The sequence below is a fragment of the Botryllus schlosseri genome, chromosome 8, assembly GCF_051294905.1.
Source record: "Botryllus schlosseri isolate E-star chromosome 8, Bs_hap1, whole genome shotgun sequence".
Classification (NCBI taxonomy): Eukaryota; Metazoa; Chordata; class Ascidiacea; order Stolidobranchia; family Styelidae; genus Botryllus; species Botryllus schlosseri.
In genome coordinates this window covers 19,091,760-19,114,298 of record NC_137243.1, presented here as the reverse complement: position 1 = coordinate 19,114,298, position 22,539 = coordinate 19,091,760, and the positions used below count along the sequence as shown (strand labels likewise).

The 22,539-nt window shown below is 39.4% G+C and overlaps 2 long non-coding RNA genes across 3 annotated transcripts; both read left to right on the top strand.

Annotated features, from left to right (window-relative positions):
- Positions 1-12,378: 12,378 nt before the first annotated feature.
- Positions 12,379-14,325, top strand: LOC145443991 (uncharacterized). The gene is made up of 2 exons (XR_013916583.1): positions 12,379-14,177; positions 14,239-14,325. It is a non-coding gene; the product is annotated as an uncharacterized LOC145443991 (long non-coding RNA).
- A 646-nt stretch (positions 14,326-14,971) lies between these two features.
- LOC145445423 (uncharacterized) lies at positions 14,972-19,305 on the top strand. 2 transcript variants are annotated; one of them, XR_013917015.1, is made up of 3 exons: positions 14,980-15,174; positions 16,020-16,126; positions 18,045-19,305. It is a non-coding gene; the product is annotated as an uncharacterized LOC145445423 (long non-coding RNA). The 2 variants fall into 2 exon arrangements; XR_013917016.1 differs by lacking the exon at positions 18,045-19,305 and having other exon boundaries at positions 14,972-15,174; positions 16,020-16,375.
- Positions 19,306-22,539: the final 3,234 nt, after the last annotated feature.

The following is a 22,539-nucleotide window of genomic DNA, read 5'->3' as shown; positions in this document are numbered from 1 at the left end:
GACCAGATAATGTATTCTCAAGGCGTCAGGCTATTGATACATTGATATTGATCATAGTCTAAACCAGTTTCTATACTTGCTACAGATAGGCTATTAACTCAAACATGTTATGCTGTAGCCAACACCCCCAATCGGATGGATTTGGCTTTTATAATTCAATAAACATGTTAAATCAAAATAGATCCCGTATGCCGGCTAGACTTTATATTAGAAAACTGTTATGTTCGTGCATTTTACGTTGGTATCGTTTGTCTCTCATTAGTTTACTAGGGTTGGGCAAAATCGAGTACTTGAGTGATTCGATTCTGAATCACGTATTATGCTTCGAGTCGAGTATTCGAGTATCACCCATTATGACGTCATAACAGAATGTACTATGTCGAAGTTCAAATATGTACCTTTTATGCCACCACAAAGAATATAATGCCTGTTATCGATCATATTAAAGATACTTTGGTATTTTTTCGACCCCCCCGATTTCATTGCACTTTGTGACATTGCTGTGGGAGGGTCAAGACTTCGGAAATGTGTTATTTCCATTAACAATAGCAGCTTTGTACAATATGTTTCGTATGTTGGGATACGGCCAATCAAGGTTTCAAGGCTTCCACAGCGGAAAATAGTATCGAAACCATAAAATATCTTTGGTGGCTAGGAGCGTATAATTTCAGTACTCGAAAAAATCGTCTTTTACTACACGACTCGAATCATTAAAATAATTACTCGATTCAGATTCAAGTACTCGAATCATTGTGCCCATCCCTAGTAATTACCAGGGCAAGTATTTGCAGCTTTTGCAACTTTTGCAACTTTTTTCAGCTTCCGATAGCTCCCTGGATACTCAGAATCTATGTACTATGTTGTTTTAAGCTGTTTGGATAGATTTTATGATGCAACTTTTTGCAACTTTTCTCTATTTTTTGTACCAATTTTTACTGAAACTTTTATGAAATATTGAGTCAAAATGTAAAGGAGTGATTTAAAAACATGCTATAAACCAGTGGTTCTCAGCCTTTTTGTCTTTGCGAACCCCTTTCGGACCCCTTCGGACCCCCACGAAGTTTTAGTTCAAATTTAGCTCAATTATCGTGCAATCGTCATGTGTCTTGTGCAAATGATAACTGTAGGCTTTGTGAAAAACAGCAAAAAAACATGACTTTTCTTGAAAATACGAACATACTACTGATGTAGAAATTGGTTTCACTTCTATTATTTCAAAGCGAATTCTGCAACTGAAATTCTTGAAATACGTGAAATCCGCGCCTTCGATTTGATATGAACGAGTGCCGAAAATCTATTTCCACAGATATAGGTGGTTGTCGAATGTAATAATAATTCGTAGTGCTTCCGATGACACATTTGGGTATAATCGCAACAAATATGGAACAAAAATTGACAAGCAAATCTTTTAAAGAACATATAAACGTCAAGCCTGGTTATTTCTATCTAGGTTGTCTATCACAGGAGAAAATAGATTTTTGTAAACATTTCGAAGACACAGTGATTGACCTTACTGATCAAACTTTTTCCCCCACAATCCCCAACAAAACATCTCTAAACAGAAAACTGTTTGTATCAGTAGGCTATTGGCAATTTAGCAATTAAAATGAGTCTGCACGGTAGGATATTTCATGTCAGACGGTCATTCTGTTGATGTGAGCTCTGGAGTTTTACTAGCAATGAAGCGCAACAGCCTTGTGATTTTCCGAATATGAAAAATATAAATTAGGTAATCAGCTATTTTAAGGCTTCGCGTACCCCCTGAAAATGCTTCGCGGACCCCCGGTTGAGAACCACTGCTCTAGATCGTATCGCCTGTTTTAAGTTGTTCTGCTGATAATATACTGATTTCATATTGCAATCTCGTCGTATGAGTTATTGTTCAAGCAAGATCAAGAACATACCTACCAAAAATGATGCATTCTTTATATCCATTTCGTTGATGTCAATTGATTGGTTTAGCAGTGATCACATCTCGCTGACTAGCTACATGTGATGTATTCGATTCTTGACGTGGTGTGATTGCGGACCAAGTTCACATGAGGGGTCGATAAATATTCACAAACGGAAAGCTGAATATTTCGAGCAAATTATTCAAACAAAGCAAATAAAAGTTTCGAAATTGGCAAGGTGTATATATGATCGTTTATAGTGAGTGATGAGTTTCATTTCATGCTACCATAGGGACAGGCAGAGAGTGGACCGAAGTGGAAATGGGAAGAATTTCAACCAAAGATGTTACATTGACGTAAAAATAGTCGTATATGAAAAAGGTTCATAGCGTCGAGATCACTAAGGTTCGTTTGCGAACCTTAAAATTTCCGAGGCTTGCACACCGAACGGGAACGTGAACCTCACATTCGCACCATAGGCGCAGTAAAATAGGCACTCCACGTAGTCACGCATCGCTAAATATGCGTTCAACCTTTGAACAAACAAAAACTTTTGTCTTTCCTCGCAATGATAGTAGATTGTATTAGAATAGAAGCATGGCTCGTTAATTCAATCCGCAAAATTGGTCATTAGTGTATTTCGTCATCAATATTTACATCAGCTGTCACCATATATATGCGGGTCCCAACTTGTATGTATAATGCCCTTCGCACCGCTTGCTTTATTTAATACGCGACACAATGTAGCTTCAATTTTTGACTCGGGCCGCTGCGGCATATTTTCCTCTTCTCATTCTGCCGCTGGGAGAAATTATCGCCCACTCTTGATAGCGTATGGAATTAATCATGAACAAAAAACTTGAACTGAGCCGTTCTTTAGGAAAACCTATGCTACATTGATCAAAGCTGCAAATATCATTCACTTACTAATTCATAGTTGACAATTAACAGCTATCAGATCTTTATAAGTTCAACTAGTTTCCCACAAGATTCTGATGAAGTGGAAAAATCTATGCATCTCTACATATTTGGCATATATCTCGACACCACACTTTACAATCAACTGTCCTTTTCTTATCAGGGCAAATCTTAGCAAACTAGCCACATTTTCAGCTCCATATATCATTATAATGAAAGATACCATTTACGGTTTTCTGGTCATAATAAGTCATATTCGGTTAACTCCCACATGGACACATGACAAGATGATTAAAGACGAAAGTCGACTCAAAATAAGGTCAACTCGACACAAATAATATCCTCATATACTGGAATCGCCGCGAAAAGTCGACCCTTTTCAGTCAATTAACCAGCGATCAGAGTTAGCTGCATAAATTACTTCTTCCTCGGGTCAGGAAATTTGGGAGCGATATTTATATGTCGAGTTTGATAAGGGGTGATGAGTAGAGTTACCATACGTCCTCCTTTAGGAGAATCTGTCCTCCTTTTTCAAGATATCCAAAATTTAATGTCCTCCTTTTTAGAATTCGTCCTCCTTTATAGATTTTAGAGCCGGGCGATTATACATGGACAACTTCAGGGTTGCCATACGTTCGGAATTTCCCGGACATGTCCGGAATTTCACTGTAAAAACTGCGTCCGGGAGGAAATTTTAAAATATGGCTACATGTCCAGAATTTTGAAGGCTTGGAGCAGGTTTAAAATTTCATCGTTTAATCAATATAAACATTATTATTTTTAAGCAGACTTATGCTAATTGAAATTTTGCTCTGCGCTGCGCGCGATTTAGTGTAACGTATATTGATATCATGGGACCGTCCTCGCAAAAAATGCAATCAAAAATAAATAAAAGTAACCATCATTTATTGAAATAAGTCTAATTGCAATAGCAAATATAAGATAACGGTATGTTCCTGGAGTCGGTTAAGGCCGTTTCAATGCTTTAGTCTAAGACAATATTGTTCTAAACCCTGGGGTCGTTTGTCTTTATTCTGGCGAACGCTTCCAAAATATGCCGTGAGTAAGTCAGGGCAAGCTGACCTTTTTTAGTAATCAGCCTAGCTATCAATTGGTGAACTAGACCACGGAATACTGTCAAATTGGAAATGAGTTCGCGACCATAAAAGGTTTGATACCGCCGGATGTGCAATCGGCGGGTGTATTTTATAGTAATGTATGGAAATACCAATATTATTTACAGAATTAATTCACAAAATATAACAACCAGATGCATAATATCGTAAGCCCCCAAGAATAGTTGCATCGATTACCATATGGTGGGCCGAAGATCATTGCTTTTTTTGAACGAAAGGGGGCTGAAAAATGTTTTTTTTTCGGACCTGGTTACAACACCCAACCAGATAACCGCACAATTTAGCAGGACTGTCAAACACACGACTGGCGGACCGGATAAGATCCACCAGACGATTTCTTCCGGCCCGTGAAGAAATCTATTGCAGGCCCCAACAATCACCAGAGCTCACATTAGAGATGACCCAATTCAGAACCTATTCCACTCCTACAGTCGATAGGCGAAGCTTTGCTAGTGTGACGTCATATTGTTGACAACGTGTTCATACCTAATTGTAAAATCCGCTAGTGGGCGCCAAAGGGCGTCCGTAATTTGAGTCACAAAAATATGGAAACCCTAAACTAAATAATGTCATAAATGAGGCGAAAACAGGATTTCGACGATGACAAGGTTGAATAAGAAACTGTCAACGCCACTTGATTTTACATAGGAGCGGCACTTTCAGAAATCGAGTTGGAAAAATGACTTTTTTATTTGATTTTCAGTCAATCCAAAATTATCTCCGTGCTGTGAAAAGTGTCCCTTTTTTGGAGTTCAAATTATGGCAACCCTATAGCGATGAGTCGAAAAAGGTTGGGACAACTGATGTAAACAGAGATTGAACTGAAAACCAATTTGGCCAATTATGACGCAACAATGTTATAATATACGAAAGTTCGGCAAAGTACACTCAACCGCAGGGTTGTAACCAAGTCACATGGGTCCGAGTCACAAGTCGATCTCACTTTTTAAGTTTTGACTCGAGTCAAGTCGAGTCATTTTCAATTCGCCACCGAGTCAAGTCCGAGTCCAAGTCATCGAGCAGAGGTTCGAATCCGAGTCATGGTATTATGACTCGAGTCCGAGTCCAAGTCATTGGGTTGACTGCTCAGTTTCCAGATAAAGTCTTGCTAAATCAACTGTTATAACTCTGTTTGTTGATATCGAATGGTTCGCATTCATCATATACTAATTTTCCTCACTTTTAATAGTTTGTGGTCGCATTTTCAAGTACCAGTACCAATAGAAGAACTCGCTTTACTACTCTTCGAAATTACAATCAAACGTCGCTCTTGGCCGTCTGAGTCTCGAGTCATTTCTGTATTTTGAGAAAATGACTCGAGTCAAGTCGAGTCGTCAGAGAATCGTGACTCGAGTCTGACTCGAGTCGAGTCAAGTCATGACTCGAGTCATTACAACCCTGCTGTACCGGTAACCAATGATTGTAGGACTCATCTTCAAGACTTCTACATTCTTTGTCGGTAACTATGTGGTAGTTATGATAGAGCAAATGCGAGAATATAAAATATTGCAATACACGAGAACATTGGACAGACTTACGGCAATGTATATTAATAAATAATTTTAGGAATATAAAGCTCCTGTTGGTATTAATTCGGATTGCTCAATTTAATGATTGTTGTCTCCAATGCAGGCAAAGTAATGTATATCTAGGTTTGGAAATCACAGCGAACATATCATTACTGTAATTACTGGCACAGATTGGATAGTACATTGAATGCCGTCCAATTGTAGAATTGGAGGCTGTGACTTCGTTATTTGAACCACAGTTGGCCAACTCTCTACAATGTAGAAGTGTCAAACTCAATTCGGGTCGCGGGCCGGGTTCAGACCTTCAAACGTCTCGCGGGCCGGATCAGTAAAATGTGTTTCAACACACATAAAAATGAAGTTACTGGTTTATTGCATACACATACAGTTTAATGAGTAAACATGCTCACGTTATGGGGATACGCTACCCCTCGAATGGCAAGACTTTTAAAAATTAGTTGTATTTTATATTTGTTCTGTTGGATGTCATATTCCCCGCACCTAAACCTTCTGATGATCGGATAAGTGTGTTCTGGCGACGGACAGACAAACCGACGGTCCTGTGGGGCTCACGCACTTTCGGACCTAAGTCACTACAGCCATACGGAGAAAATAACTTAAAAAACCGAAGGTACGCGAGCCCCGTCCTAGTCAGGGTTCGTCAAATCAGATTTTACCATGACGCCCGTTGAATGTGCGTAGTATAAATGAAAGTGGTTGAAGAACTGTCACCCACGTTATGGTATTTACCATGCCACTTGGCTCCAAATTGCAGGAATATGTCTTAATCAATTTTAAAGTTATGGGTATATGACTGATATCTCACGTCGAATGGTAGATTAGCCCTTTAAATCAATGACACAGTCATGTCCACGCAAAATGAAGTGGGGTCTATTGAAACAATATTTTTGGAAAATTTATACACATATTGACAATTAGACGCAGAACAAAAATCGACCGAAAATGAAATTGAACGAAAGGTAAGGGAGTGTGACCAACCAGATTTGTAGGTCGAACTAACGGAAGGAATAATATCCTCTTTAAATACACACGGTTCGTCTTCTCTCACTGCGCTCCCGTATTGCTGCTTAATCTTGAAACTTGACATCTCTTTCCCTTAACGATCGCCTCAATATTTGGATGCAAATCCCGACTAGCAGCACACTTAACGATGTCGTTAAGATGTTTATTGGTTAGCCGTGAGCGTTGAACTGTTTTATTATTGTTCATTACAGAGAGCACTTGTTCGCAAAGATATGTAGTTCCTAACATGGATAAAACCTTGGTGGCCATGGCTGTTAATCTGGGGTACTGCGGTGTAAGATACTTATAAAACTTGTTCAAGTCCACTGACGCAAATTTGTCCTTCATTTTGGTATCACACTGCAGGTCAATTAGCTCGAGTTGAATTTCAGCAGCCATTTCAGATGGCTTGACTGTAAATGGCGATCGGAACACGGCAAATGTATTCTTGAGCTCGTGGAAGACCTGAAACCTCCGTTCAAATTCTTTCAGTAAATCTGCTATGTTTGCCTTGTAGTTTTCCGCGCCAGTACAGTATAGTGCATTTGATCTCACAGCCGTTAAACATGGGAAGTGTTCCAGGTCACCTCGGGAAAGCTGAGCCTCCCACAGAGACAGTTTCATTTTGAACGCGCGTATATGTCGTCTTCATACTGGGTCACAACCTTATCGCGCCCCTGCAATTTAGTGTTAAGCGTGTTCAAGTGTTGCGTAATGTCAACCATAAAAGCAAGATCATGAACCCATTCTTTGGATTGAAGTTCGTGTACTGGGCGACCTTAATGGTCCATGAACTCTTCAATTTCGCCTCGCAGTTCAAAGAATCGCTTTAGTACTGCGCCTCTACTTAACCACCGCACATCAGTGTTATAGGTAGACCAGCATGGACGTCATTTTCGCTGAGGAATGCATCGAACTGGCGATGATTTAATCCGCGCGATTTGATGAAATTAACGGTTTTCACAACCACTCTCATTACATGGTTCATCTTTAGAGTTTTGCAGCATAATGCTTCCTGGTGCAAAATACAGTGAAAGGAATATACGTCTTGTCCGCCGTTCGCGATACGTACCTTTCCCGAAATTTCGTGGCCACGCCAGTCTTCTTTCCGACCATCGACGGCGCACCGTCAGTAGCCAGGCTGATGGCACGGGACCAGTCTACCCCCGCCCTGTCAAGCGCTCCAACGAGTGAGATGAAAATATCACTCGCTGTTGTAGTGTCAGTCATGGGCACGAATTGAAGCAATTCCTCAGTAATTTGTAACGACGGATCAACACCCCTAATAAATATGGCTAGTTGGGCAACATCTGTGACGTCGATGCTCTCATCGATCGCCACTGAAAATGCGATAAATGATTTAATTCTGTCTTTTAAGTCGATTTCCAAGTCATTTGATAGGTCAGCTATTCTATTTGCGACCGTGTTTCTTGAAAGGCTGATATTGGCAAATGCTTGCCGCTTTTCAGGACACACTACCTCTGCAGCCTTCAGCATGTACGTTTTTACCACCTCTCCATCAGGATAGGGCTTGGATGCCCGAACCAACTCTCAATCACAGATCCTTCAGCTATATCCCGGTGGCGGGTAAAAGTGGATTGCTGGATCTTCATGCGGGCCTTAAGTTTTTTTTTATTTCGTCACTTCGTAATTGTCCTTCGAAATCTCCGTATTTCTTTTTATGGTGAGTCTCGTAGTGGCGTCGAATATTATATTCTTTGAGGACAGAAACTTGCTGATTACAAACCAAGCATACTGGCTTCGCGGCCACCGCGACGAATAAAAAACTCTCGGTCCATTTTTGTTTGAAAATTCGGCACTCGGTGTCCACTCTTCTAATTTTCCCCATTTTCGGAATGTGGATTTCCTTGCCACGAATATCGTGATATAATAGTAACCGGGTCGGTTAGGAACATGACTGTCGTTATGTCGTCAGAATCGCCAGTGCCCCACGCTGAGATAAGAGCTCGCAAACTAACAAAGTGTAATTTCATTCGGTCGTCACTTGTGACTATTACCAGCGAGATGAGATGTCAATAACAAGCGTATCATATTACCATCCGGCAGATGCCAGTCACTCGAATTTGGGTACAACTGTGTACAACGCGTTTGACTGATTGCTTTCGTTATGTTATGCGTTAAATATAAAGCACTGCTAAAACTGAGCAATCTGGCCATCCGTCTTTTTCAATTATCCAGAAATGGTCTCGCGGGCCGTATGTTTGACACCCCTGCCTACATCGACGAGCCGCGAGCGAGCTCAGCCGAGTAAAAGCAGCATAATTGGTAGTCCTATAGCTGGTGACCTGAGGGCTAAAATTTTATAAAAATGGTCTTAACCAGTTAGCTAGCGTTGCACTGATTTTGTAAATGCAAATTAAAAACCGCGCAGGGCTCCCAAATAGCCGTCAAAGCCATTTGTTCCGAACAATCGTAGAGCCATAATTGCGTCGAGCGTTTGTTCGGATCAATGCCGATTTTCAGACTTTGATGGCTGTTTCTGGTTCCTCCATTGCCCTGATCAGATTTAAATTTGTATTTTCGGAATAAGTGTGACACTAACCTTCGATTATGAGAAGTAATACTAAGTTTCAGTGATCGGTTTCGTCAGCTATAGGACCACCAATCATGCTGCCTTTGGCCGGTTCAGCAGTATAGGTCTCTGGTTTTGTTTGTTTGTTTTGGGGTATTCATGGTGTTTGTCGACTGATATGGGCATTTACACCAGGCCGATATTCTTCATATTTTCCGTAATTGCCGACTTATAGCACGGCCCACCTCTAGGCTTTTTGTAAGACACCGCCGACGCGGATGAGGTGGCGAGGAGGTCTCTGGTTATTTAAGTGTGACGACTGAGTTGCGCATCTATCCGCAGATTAGTAATCAATACCTTCATCTGGGTGTGTCACAGGCATGTGACAGGCATGTTTAGTCAAAAAATGAACTGCCAAATCATGAAATTCCGGGTATATTCGAATGTCCGGGGTAAATAAGCCCTGTGACCCACCCAGGTGTACAACTTTCTCTCTCAGTGTCTGTCCCTGCTGGAAGTATACTCCGATGAAAATTAATCTACTACTGCAGAGGTGATCAGTAACGAAGTACTTCTACGTTTTTGAAGTACTCAAGTAGTTTTCTTCTACTTCTGGTACTTACTCGGGTAGATCTTATTTTCGCTACTTCTACTTCTACTTCGTAATATTTTGTGATCTACTTACTTACTTTTCCCTATTTCCAGTTTGTCAAGTGGAAGTAGTTTAATCCTCCAATCAGCATGAAGAATTTCGGGCTGTATTCAAGGAGTATCAGCATTTAATTTTCATAAAAGTTAAGTGAAGCCCAGAATTTTCCTCGCGCTTCGCGCGCAGTGGATATGGAGTAGCCACTTTGATTTCACAAAATATCGGGGAATATAATTTAGATAGCGGGTTGCGTGTTTCCGTTCATACCGCATTGTCGCCCATATGGAATATTTCATCACAGTAGATATGGCTCATCATAACGCTTGAAACTGGTGTTTCGCAGTCAAGCATTTACTTATCATATCGTAATCTAGCAGTCCATGGCGTGTCCCAATCTGGAATAGTGGACTCTTGACTATTTTTTGAAGTTTTAGAGCTGTTTTAGCATACCACCTTTGAAACTTTCTGGCCCAAAGACATGAAATACATTTTCCGCTTTTAAAAGTAGTATTTATAGTTCAATTTCAATTCCCAGTATCATACTTTGAGAATTAATTAGTATCAGTTTTTTTTTTAACAGTAATGCCTTCAATTTCCGGAAATAAAGCTGCGCAATATCGCATTTTTACGATCAACCACATTTTTTATTAACGTATAATAATCGCGCAAAGTTTTACACCGTACCCTACACAACGTATTGCTCTTCGACTAAACTACGGGCCTTATAAAAGGGGATCGGGCACCATACCATGATGTTTTCTAAAACGTGCTGTGCGAGTAAACAGAGGATTAGTGTCACATTTCCATATCACTACTATCATTTTCACCCCGTGATGTGGACGAATGGTTATCCTGTCGGAAATTGGATACCTCATGGTATGCGTCAATATGAATCAAGCTCTACACCTTTCGCATAGCTCAATTTGCAGCTTTTGATAATCCATGCGAATGAATTACGATCGTTTTCACAACTACTTACTTGAGTAGATTTAAAGTCAGTCAATTCTCCTTCAACTTCAAGTAGTTTTAGGTTGCTTATGGAAGAAATACTTCCACTCGTACTTGAGTAGATTTTTTCCGGGTTACTTCTGCTTCTACTTGAATAGCTTTCTTGACTACTTTGACCACCTCTGTATACTAGTCAGTTCAACACCTGGTCTATAGTCATATGCATTGGTGTAGCGTTGTTCGTACTATACAGTTACATGCAGTGGCGGGTGGCGAGATAGCGCAGTGGTATAGTCCGTGGCTGCAACACCAATGGGTTGTGGGTTCGAGTCCGACTGAGGTCGACTTCAGAATTGCTATACCCAAGTGTTGATTCTTTATATAGGCTCCTCCTCGCCACCTCATCCACGTAAGCGGTGTCTTACAAGAAGCTTGGAAGTGGGCCGTGCTACAAGTCAGCAGTAACGGAATTAAAATGAATAATATCGGCCTGGTGCAAATGACCATATTAGTCGACAAAACACCATGAATACCTCAAAACAAAACATGTAGAATCCACAGCAGCGACACCAATGGATTGCGGGGCCGACCGAGGTCGACTCCAGAATTCCAAACTAAGTGTTGGAGGTTTATATAGGCCCCTCCTCGCCACCTCATCCGCGTGAGCGGTGTCTTACAGAAAGCCTAGGAGTTGGCCGTGCTACGAATCGGCAGATGCGGAATCAAGTATAAGCAATGTCGGCATTGTGGAAATCACCATAGTAGTCGACACACACCATGAATAGGCCTACATCATCAGACAAACAGTTACATCAACATGTTAATTTTCTAACAAGAATAATTTTTTAAAGTGATACTATGGTATTATGGTATATTCAGGTCTTATATCGTTCCGATTATCCAATGAGTTGCCGAATGCGACTTCCTGCGACTTGGCAGTCAGTATTCAACAAAGCTCCATAGCATCACGCCTCACGGCCTCTCATGGTAATAGTGAATGAGTCTCCTGATGCCGTTACAATAACAGTGAAATCCATCGATAATGGCGAACTGAAGTACGTGCGTTTGACGACATAATGATCTTGGTTAGGGCGATTGTTTTGACCAAAATAATCAAAATTTTGACTTTTTTTATCTAAAAATAACTTAATTTTGACCAAATTCTTGACCTCACTATGCAAATTAGGTGATTTCGCACATAATGTTAATATTGTACTATTTATATTTATTTCTGGTTGGAACTGTCTGTCATTACGAAGTAGTTTGAACTGGAAAAACGTTTTTGACTCGAAAACTAACAAATTTTTACTTGAAAAACTAATATTTCAACGACATCTGGCCCTATGAAGAATCCCAGTAGTTAACAGAACGTATTATGGTAGATATAATTAAAATTTGTTATAGTACAACCAAAGATACTTTCCTACATTCTCGGGTAGAAAGTGCCAGTCTTTACTAAGTAGCTTGCCGAGAATGCAGAAAGAACATTCAACAGCAGCAGTTGTTCGCTGGCAACACTGAAGTTGTGCGTACACTGCTGGTGACACACCGTGTTACTTCATTCTGACAATGTTGTCTACATCACAACTTTTCTTCATGCGCTTCTTGATATAAGAACCATGCAATGCCCAAGCAGTCTTGCTTCAGTTAGGATGTTGCGGTACATTGACCATAACACCATGTCAAACTATTTGTTTTATTTGACCGTTTATCCTTCACAATGAGCAGACAATGGGCCTTCTACAACGATAGGCCTACACTGTAAATTCACAGCGTTGAATGAGACACAACATTGTGCATAGGTATATACAATATTCGGCTGACACATATTATCGGCTGAGATCTGACATCGAGAATCCGCCATGTTGTGTGCACGTCCACACATCATCAGGGAATGTTATAAGATGTGGGTTAATGCTCATATGATGTGTCTATGAGCTCACATGCATATCAGTATAGTCATTCGGGACGAATTTCCTGCGGTGTCAAACATTCACACCGGATATCAATTGAGAGGGAGTTTGAGAGGTCGCTGGCCAATCATCACTCTGAAACTTCACGAAGCTACTATTGACGTGATATATCATCCCGGCAGCCTAAAGCGCGGTAATATTGATACACGTCGAAAAGCCTCGCCAAATGTGATTTGATCGGTATGTCCTAAGCTATAGATTTTTCTTCAGGCTACAGTGTTTAATTAACAATATTATTACAGTTATAAATAACCAAGGTTGTAACCGACGGTGGTACCGGGCTTCAAGCAAATAGGTTGGTGATCAGATATTATGGTCGTGCTGTACCAATACCTGACTGACGACTCGCTGTCTTGAGATTTGCTCTGATCTGACTTTACATACCTACGATAGTCACGTTAATTCTTATAGTTATTCGCTTGTTTCTCATTTCAGTTTATTATAAACAAATTATCAGATCAACATACCAAGAGATTGCGATAAAATAAAAAGGTGATAATATTATTTCCCCACCGAACTTACTGAGGAAATTTATAATACAAATATGTGTGAAACACCCCGACGTTGAACATTTTACTTGTATCCGGTACCGCTGTCATTGCCATCGAACAACAGTATAGCAATGATTCAGCTATTAGTAGTACCCTTTGTATTTTATCATTGATGTTTACGCATGACTTACTGAGTCACGTGATTGTATGACGCAATCCTGAGACAATCGATCGTTACCGCGCACTCATGCAGGACCAGAGCGGGTGAGATATACCGTGAATCTGTCGGTCTTTGTTACGCGAATCTAAATAGCATATAGCGAGGAAATGGAGATGTTTTTAGTTCAAAACGGAATTGAGTGGGAGCACATTGATTTACTGCAAGGTAATTCGTTTATGTAAATTTTCAACATCATCTGTAAATAATGTTATGTTCATGTTATCGAGTTTCACATAAGCACCAGCGCCCAGCGGTATGAGTAGATATAGATTACCTATTTTCGATCTAGCAGCTTGATGCGCCATAAGAGCAGACCATGAAAATGGGAGCTAATGCTGTTAAATAATTTCATCTGAAGATATCATAAAAGACCTAGTGATGAAACCTCATTTGCAGATGAAGTTATGTACATCTTTCTTTGCACTTGGCCTGTTTCAATTACTTGATATGGTTTGGTAGAATGTCTAATGGAAAGTGTTATTTGTGCCCTTTTATCGCAACTATCGATTTGCTGTCCACACATTTATTGTCACAGACAACATCCTAGTGTTATCATGTCATGCAGGATCTGTGGCATAGTGTATTCAAAATATGAGGATCTCTGTAGCCATTGTAAAAGGAGACACAAAAATATGAAGACACTGGACTTGTTTTGCTATAAAGCACCGTCCTCTCTTGACTATGACCTACTGCCCGAATCCTCTCCGAATTAATATATTTTGTATTAAAGTGCATTCATGATCAAATGCTTTTCCGTATTACTTCTCGAAAAAGCTGTCTCAAAAGTTGAGGAATCTCGGACAAAAGACGAAGGCATCTGGTACGTCTTCATGGAGAGCGCATGCTTTGTGTCCAGGCTCATCAGGTGATTGGGATGATTGTTATTCTTTTTTTTAATCATTTATAAGTTTCATGTTATTCAAAAGGTCACCCTACTATAACGATTGAAGATGCCAGGGTGCAGTTGGAAACAGAGTTCAATAGACCTGGCGCCAATTGGCTGAATGTCATCACTCTCATGAAGTACACTCATCACGACAGACGTAATCAGTTGGAGGTGCTAGAATTTGGTGGCTTTGCTGAAATTTTGAAGAGCTTTCCAATGCTGCTGGTGAGACTGGTGAGTTCTTTCATTCCTGACAGATGACTTCAATTTGCAGTCATAACTTCGAAAATCAGTAAAATGAAATTTTTTGTGTGCCTCGGCAAATTAAGCAATTATATTGCCTATGTATCTTTCTATTGTATTAATATACACTGTTTTCCTATTACACAACATGACTACAGTGTACACTGTACCAGCCTTGTACAATCCAGCCAAATTCAAGCTTAGTTCATAGGAACGAGCATGAGATTGGATAGCGTCTGTGCACCATAGCAGAAAAGTTGGGCGTGATGCTGCACGAAACGGATATTTTTGTTAGCTCACTACCAAATACCATAGTCAATTAGACATTTTCAGAAGAATTATGAATATGATCAGAATTGAAAGAATATGGAGACATTCAACTAACTGTGTTAGAATTAGATTAATGAGATTTCGTGATACCATATGCTGAAAATCATTCAATTATTCTGATGATTAAATAAAGAAAATCTAATTATGTTCGTATCAAGATAAGTTTGTGAATAACTATGTATTTTAAAATAAATAATATGGATGAATTTACTTACTCTAACTAACCTGTTTGAGTGATGTGCATATTCATGACTAACAGCTCTGAGTAACGCGTTGTTATTCCCAATAGATCAGACATGAGTTTCAACTGCTTGTTGATAGAAGTGTTGAAGAAATGCATGAGAAGTACATGGAAATGCTTCTCACTCTTGATAAAGTTTTTGGAGAGCAGACTGATCAAGAGGTTTGTATTATGTTTGATAGGCTAATTAACAGTGGTACAGTCATAGGCGCCGACTTTTATTTTTGCATGGGGTGGCGGCAGGCGCGTAGCCAGGGGGTGTCGAAATCCCTCTTTTTGAAACGCAAAACAACGATCTTTTGAAATGACCATTCTGACTCTAATATTCAGTCGCAATTCAACAAGCCGTATTATCGGTGTTACGCGGGGCCGCAACCCATTTGCGATATTCGTCTGTGCACGCATATCGCACAATGCTACGCGACGCGATTTCCTGCTGAAATATTTTAAACGCGGCTTGCGGCCCTCATTGATGCAAATAATGCACTTTAATTTGTAGAATTTGTATTTGTTTGTCAAATCGCGATAGGAGATGGTGTTTCTCAGAGCGCGCGATGAAATCTACGTTTCTAACGATGAGGTCAAATTTGTACATCTAATAACGAAATCAGCATAGAATGTTGTCGTTCAAACTAACGAATAAATTGGGAATTTGCGCCTTCGAGAATCTCGTGTTGCATCAATTTTTGACAACGTAATTCAACCCCGTGTACTGCACAATGCGCAGTATTAATAACAAATAAAACACTAACAAGTGACGCCGAGGGAATACGAGTGTCTAAAGCAGACAAGAATTAGTAGCCTTCAGATGATAGCAAACTAGATAGTGCGCATCTAATCAGTAATTCCACAACTTGCGTACAGCGCTAATGCCCAAACTTGCCTTTATCTGAAATGGAATGTGATGGCTGGAATGGAAACTTTTTAAATGCAGGAATGCTCCTCGCCTGTCTAATATGGTTCTTATTAGTCCTTCACCTGTCTGTTATGATTCTAATTGTTCGCAGGGAACTGAAGCCGATGAAATTCATATCCTGCTCGAACTGCAGAAGGCTCTCGAATAGACAAGAAAATAAAGTCGAATCATGGTTTGAGTGCGATGTGTCTTTGTCAGGTAAGATTTGCTACCAGTCTAGTATGGATCTGCTTCAGTTTAGATATACATAGAAGTTCTAGAAAATAGAATCCTTAGATATGATCGAAATTCTTGAGCCGTCCCAAAACGAAGGTAAATTATGCTATGCTAAACACTGCGCTCGACGTAATGGGGCTGCAAAATTTTGTATTAAGACTAACTGACGTGGCTGCGCGTCATCGATTCTTAACCCGTTGCGAAAATATGCGATGGCGAAGTTAACGCACTAGAAACGCGGAAGCACGAGCGTAACGGGTCTTATGCAAAATTCATTTAATTTATGTTTATCATATTTTGGAATCGGGAAAGGAGGATTTTCACACTAACAGTATTGGAGTTACCAAAAAGGAAGACATTTAGGCGTCCTAGGACGACAATTTCAAAAACCTGAAAAAGGAGGACAAATCCTAAAGGAGATCGTATGTTAATCCTAATTTAATTGCAGCACCATTACGGTGGCTTTCTGAAGACAATGTCTACGGCAAATTTTTTTCGACCTGCGAGTTTATTTGAGACCACAACATTTTTATAGCGCAGTGCCCCTCTAAGATTGAGCAGCTAACAAGTTATGATCGAACGAAGTCTGAGGTTCATTGTTACCCGGCTTGAAATTCTGATGATATAGAGAAATTTATGCATCTGAACATAATTAATGCTTCAATTTATAATCAAATAATATATCAACTTTTAATCAATTTGCCCTTTGGAGCTAAGCTTGTTAACTGTGCTCTGCACTCTAAAAACTATTGTGATCTCCACTTCAAGGGCGAAACGGGAAAATTTTTCAGGCCGCAGACATTTTCTTCAGAACGCCACCGTAATGTAATGGAGCTGCAATTTATTGAATTTTCCACAGTAGAATCATACTCAGTCAGGCAGAAATCGAACTTTATATAGTTGTCAGCCGATGCTATGAAGGAAACATGTCGTACACGCCCTATGTCCCAAAAAAATAGAATACACTAGGCCCGATTTTGACATGAATCTCCTGACTGAACATCTTCCGTTGAACGCGGTATCTAAATCACCTTCGCGTGTACGACATATTTCCCTCATAATAACATCGGCTGACAACGATATAAAGTTCGATTTCTGCGTGACTGCTGGAGCATGATTCCGATGTGGAAAATTCAATAAATTGCAGCTTCTTTACGGTGGCGTTCTGAAGAAAATGGCTGCAGCCTAAAAATATTTCTCGTTTCGCCCTTCAATTTGAGACGACATGATTTTTAGAGTGCAGTGCCCCTTCAAACTATTCGCCGATTCAACTACACTTGAATCTTTAGTATGAGAAGCAGTGTCGTAACCAAGTCACAAGGCTCCGAGTCACAACTCGATCTCGCGTTTTGTAGGATTGACTCGAGTCAAGTCCGAGTCAAAATCAACAAGTAGAGGTTCGAGTCCGATTCATGGTGTTATGACTCGAATCCAAGTCATTGTGTCGACGGCTCAGCTTCCAGTTGAAGTCTTGGTAACCCAGTTGTTGATATCAAATGGTTCGCATGTTAATATATTCATTTTCCTCATTTGTAGCAGTTTCTGATCTCATTTTAAGTACCAGTACCAATAGACGAAATCTCAATAGTGTGGTCACTTTACTATTCTTTGAAATTACAATGAAATGTCGATCTTGGTCATCTGAGTCTCGAGTCATATGACTTGATTCGAGTCATGCGTAATGACTCAAGTCGAGTCAATACACAGATTGTGTCGAATCGAGTCATTTTTGTGTTCTGAGAAAATGACCCGAGTCATGAGAAAGTCATTACTTGAGTCATTACATCCCTGATGAGAAGTCACCTGTAAGCATTTCTACCTGAAGTTGGTCATGTGCTCTGGATTTGCACGTGAATATTTAGCAAAATAATTTAAAGCTAACATATTGCTTTAATTCCAGGCACATACAGTCGATTTACCGACTTCAAAGTTGACTCCTCATCTTTTGATTGCACGTCATGAGAATGGAGATGAACAATCGTGGATGGCGGCCAATGGCATCACCATCAAGCACAGATCCGAAAACCAAAGAAGACCGCTTGAGATGATAATTGATCTCGTAGCATGCTACTACTCATGAAATCTTAGTTATCCCAAGGTCTTTCAAATAATGCCATTCATTCAATGTGTCCTTGTTGGTGATAAAAATTCGTGATTTCAGTTGAACAAGTCCGTCAATTCTTGGAAAAAATATCAAAATGCCCAGCAATCGATTGAAAAAATGTAGGCTAATTAATCTCCCTTGCTCCATGTACTTGTGCTGTGAGTACTGCTTTCTTTTGGTACCTGCACATAGTGGATTTTGTTATTTTTTGCATTTGCAAAATAATTTGTCTTTTTTGTGGCTAGACTTTTTGCTATGCATTCAATTTGTAAACTTTTCGTCTTTAGTGGCACTGTACATTAAGGCTTTTCCAAAATTGGTTAACTATGTTTTTTTGGCAATTCAATCATTTGATCATGTAACTAGTCAATTCGTGAGAAACAATGTTTATTGGCAACATTACTGTTCATACACTTTGCTTTAGTTCCGAATCCAGTTCTTTTATACTGTTATTACTGTTACATAGTATATTCAATTCATATTGAAATGAACCCGAATATTTTCGGTCAACACTTGTCAGTGGTAATCGTCAGCAAATCTAGTAGAGATTTGGAAAGGACATTGCTGGAACACGAAAGCCTGTTTACAGAGTATAGGCTGGTGTATTTTATACATGTGATTTCCGCTGCTATTAGTCCCTTTACTTCCACTATTGAGATTGGGTTGTTGTATATCTCTATGTTGGGATTGCTGGCGTTGAGCGTTTCGCGAGTGACTTGGAGTTTTTCTAGTACTTTGATTACCATACTGTGGTTCACTTATCAAAATACATCAGCCGGAACTCTGTCAACAGAAGGAGGTCGTGTACCAGCTGCATCGGAATAGTGCACTGAACGCTCTCTCGAAATTTCATGCTGGTGACATCATATTTTGTGATACGATTTTGTTGATAAACGATGGTTTTTCCAATTCTTTCCTAGTTACTGACGATTACCCCTGACGAGTGTCAGCCAAAAATATTTGGGCTCATTTCAATATGAACATACTATTCAATTGTATATTGAAGTTCTTACCTCCAAGAAGCTCTGTTATTATTGTATAAAATCCTGTCTTACAGTGTCAAAAAATTGTTGTTTTCAATTTTTCTTGTCATATTTATAACGGCTATTTGCACTTTTAACGTACATTTTACAACCGATTCTTTTGAAATAAAATATTTTTCCAGAGCCTGTGGAGGTATTTCAGGTACATAATTTAGAGCTCTGCAGTGATAGGTACGGACACGCCACTTCAGACCACACAATATTATGACATACATCGCTACCACGCAATGTGGCATCTAAAAAAAAATTCGAATATTGTGTGTTTTTTTGGTGCATAAATGCACGCGTTTCGGTTTACAGTGTATAAAGTATAGGCTACAAGCTGTAAAATATCAACTGATAAGTTCACCGACATTGCAAAATCAACGATACGAACGAAATACAGGTTGCAAAAAAGTTTTGAGTGTGTACAAAATTTTGACAATTTTTGACCTAATGCTACAATTGTGACGTGTAAAAAAATCGTCCTACTAATAACTAGTTTAGAAGCGTAAGATTGACCTGATTAACATGTTGTTGAAAAATAAAACACCTGAAACCCAGGTGACGCTCGAAAAACCCAGGAGAAGTAAATCTGGTTTACACCGATGAGCGAGCTCAGAGCACCGATCGGTTGATTGACCGATGTAATTTATTTCGGCGAGGGGTTCTTAAACTTTTTTCAATGCGGACACCCAAACTTTATTTTGAGCCTTCGCGGAACCCCCAGCAGAAAATGCATCAGAAATTATTCTATACGTATATACCCGTATATCTATTGATATTGTTACGGTCGTGGATTCGAGTAAACCATTATTTAAGACCATTCCATATTCAAGTAACGGTGTAGCACAGGAGTGGGCAAACTAAGGGCAGTGACAACAATTTGCGCGGCCCGCGAAGGTGCGAGGGCATCGAGGAACGTAATAAAAATATTGATAAATATGTTATTATTGGCGCAATATAGTCCGTACTCGACGTCAACGTACTTTAAAACGTGTCCGTTGCTAAACATCCAAGAAAATCAAGACGGAAACAACTCAGTTCAGATCACAATTGCGATTTTAAATTCGAATTCCAACTTTCAGGGCTGTACTTTAAAAAAAAACGGTTCATGCGTGTGTTGTAGATTCGTCTTCTATGCGCAGTTGGGTGGAAATCATTTAAGACTTCGCGGTCTCAACTCATTCATAATGAGATGTCCAAATCGCTACAAAAAGCGAAAAGTTTTTTTGTTGTAATTTGAAACATTATTAGATTCCGACCATCATAATTACAAGCACAATTTATCAAATTATGAGGTGACAAATAAATCAATTGAATTAATCAAATGTTTGAGACTTCAGTAGCCTACATGTCGTTTTCACTAAAGTACATGAAGAGGCAAGTTTAACTATAGAATACTAACCTACGTAGAGGTCTGAATTTTCAATATATATGAAAAAAATATGCACTCGCAAAAATAACGTTCTGGATATAGGGCTAAATCGGTAAGAATCATGTTAGCGACAAGAGAGAACTGCTTAAACATTATGCCCAATACATAGATTAGAGCTCTTATTCACGGATTCAAAAACCTGCTGATTACTATCGAAAATAGTATTTTTTGGCGTGAGGATCATCTATCTCGTAATTGATGATGGATTAATCAACAACTCTGCCATGAATCCGGGATTTATTTACTCGGCATTTTAGCCAATTTCCTACGATTTTTATCGGCCTTTCACGGAGCCCCAAGGGGTTCATAGATCCCGGTTTGAGAACCTCTGATTTTGGCAAATGCTACATCACTATTTCAGACAACCGTAAAGATATGCGACCCACATCCACTATCACGGTAGTATTGAAATTTATACAAAATATTGCTTATCTGGAGAGCAGGTGGTACATATTTGCTATTTGCTAGTCTGGGGCATGAAAAACTGAATACCACCCGAGTGTTGAGCATACCATAGAAGGGTTGCATCATTGATCGGATCTGGTTGCGAAACGGGTCTGAGTTTGATACCTATTAGAGCCAGGGTGAATATACACCGGGAAGTTTTCCATCCCGCGCATCAGCGGCAGTTTTAGTTGCACATTTTCTTCGTAATGAAAGACTGAATTTCAAAATAAGGGAACGCGTTTTCAATCAAAATAGATTTCATTTTATCAAATTCCGTCGTGAGCATAACACTGGGACATTTCATATTAGAGCTCAGTGAACTAGAGTTGAAATCAATTTTAATTTTCAGGGGGTCTTCGAAACCGTCAAATTCTTAAATTGGGCGATAACCGAACATTCTGTATTTTTTTAAAAAATTATAGAAATCACGAAGCTTTTTCGCTTTATAACTGCTAAAACTCCAGGACTCACATAAGAAGAATGTATGAGATGAAATATTCGAATGTGCAAACTCATTTTAATCTCCAAATTGCCAATATCTAACAGATGCAATTACTGTTTGGAGATGATTTTCTGGGATATTAGCAGAGGTGGTCAAAGTAGTCAAGAAAGCTACTCAAGTAGAAGTAGAAGTAGCGACTAAAAATCTACTCAAGTACGAGTAGAAGTACTTCTTCCATAAGCAACCTAAAACTACTTGAAGTATAAGTAGAATTGACTGATTTTAAAAGTACTCAAGTAAGTAAGTAGTTGTGAAAACGATCCTAATTCGTTCACATGGATTGTAAAAAGGTGCAAATTGAGCAATGCGAAAGGTGACGAGCTTGGTTCATATTGATGGATGCGTACCAACAGGTATCCAATTTTCGATAGCATAGGCATTCATCAACATCATGATAGTATTAATAGGGAAATGCGATACTAATCCTCTGTTTTCTCGAATAGCACGTTTTAGAAAATAGCATGGTACGGCGCCATCCCCCATATTATAAGGCCCGTAGTTAAGTCGAAGAGCAATACGGAGAAGTTGTATCGGATACGGTTTAAACACTTTGTGCGATTAGTAAACGTTAATAAAAAATATGGTGGACCGTGAAAATGCCATATTGTGTAGCTTTGTTTCCGGAAATTAAAGGCATTACTACACTTGCTTTTATACTTCAACATGTATGTTATCCAGACAAAAGAAGTGATATTAATTATAACTCAAAGTATATGATACTGGGAATTGAAAGTGAAATATAAATACTACTTCTAAAAGTGGAGCATGTATTTCATGCCTTTAGTCCAGAAAGTTTCAAAGGTGGTGTGCTAAAACAGCTCTAAAACTAAAAAAAAAGTCAGAGTCCACGTTTCCAGATTAGGACACGCCATGGACATGCTA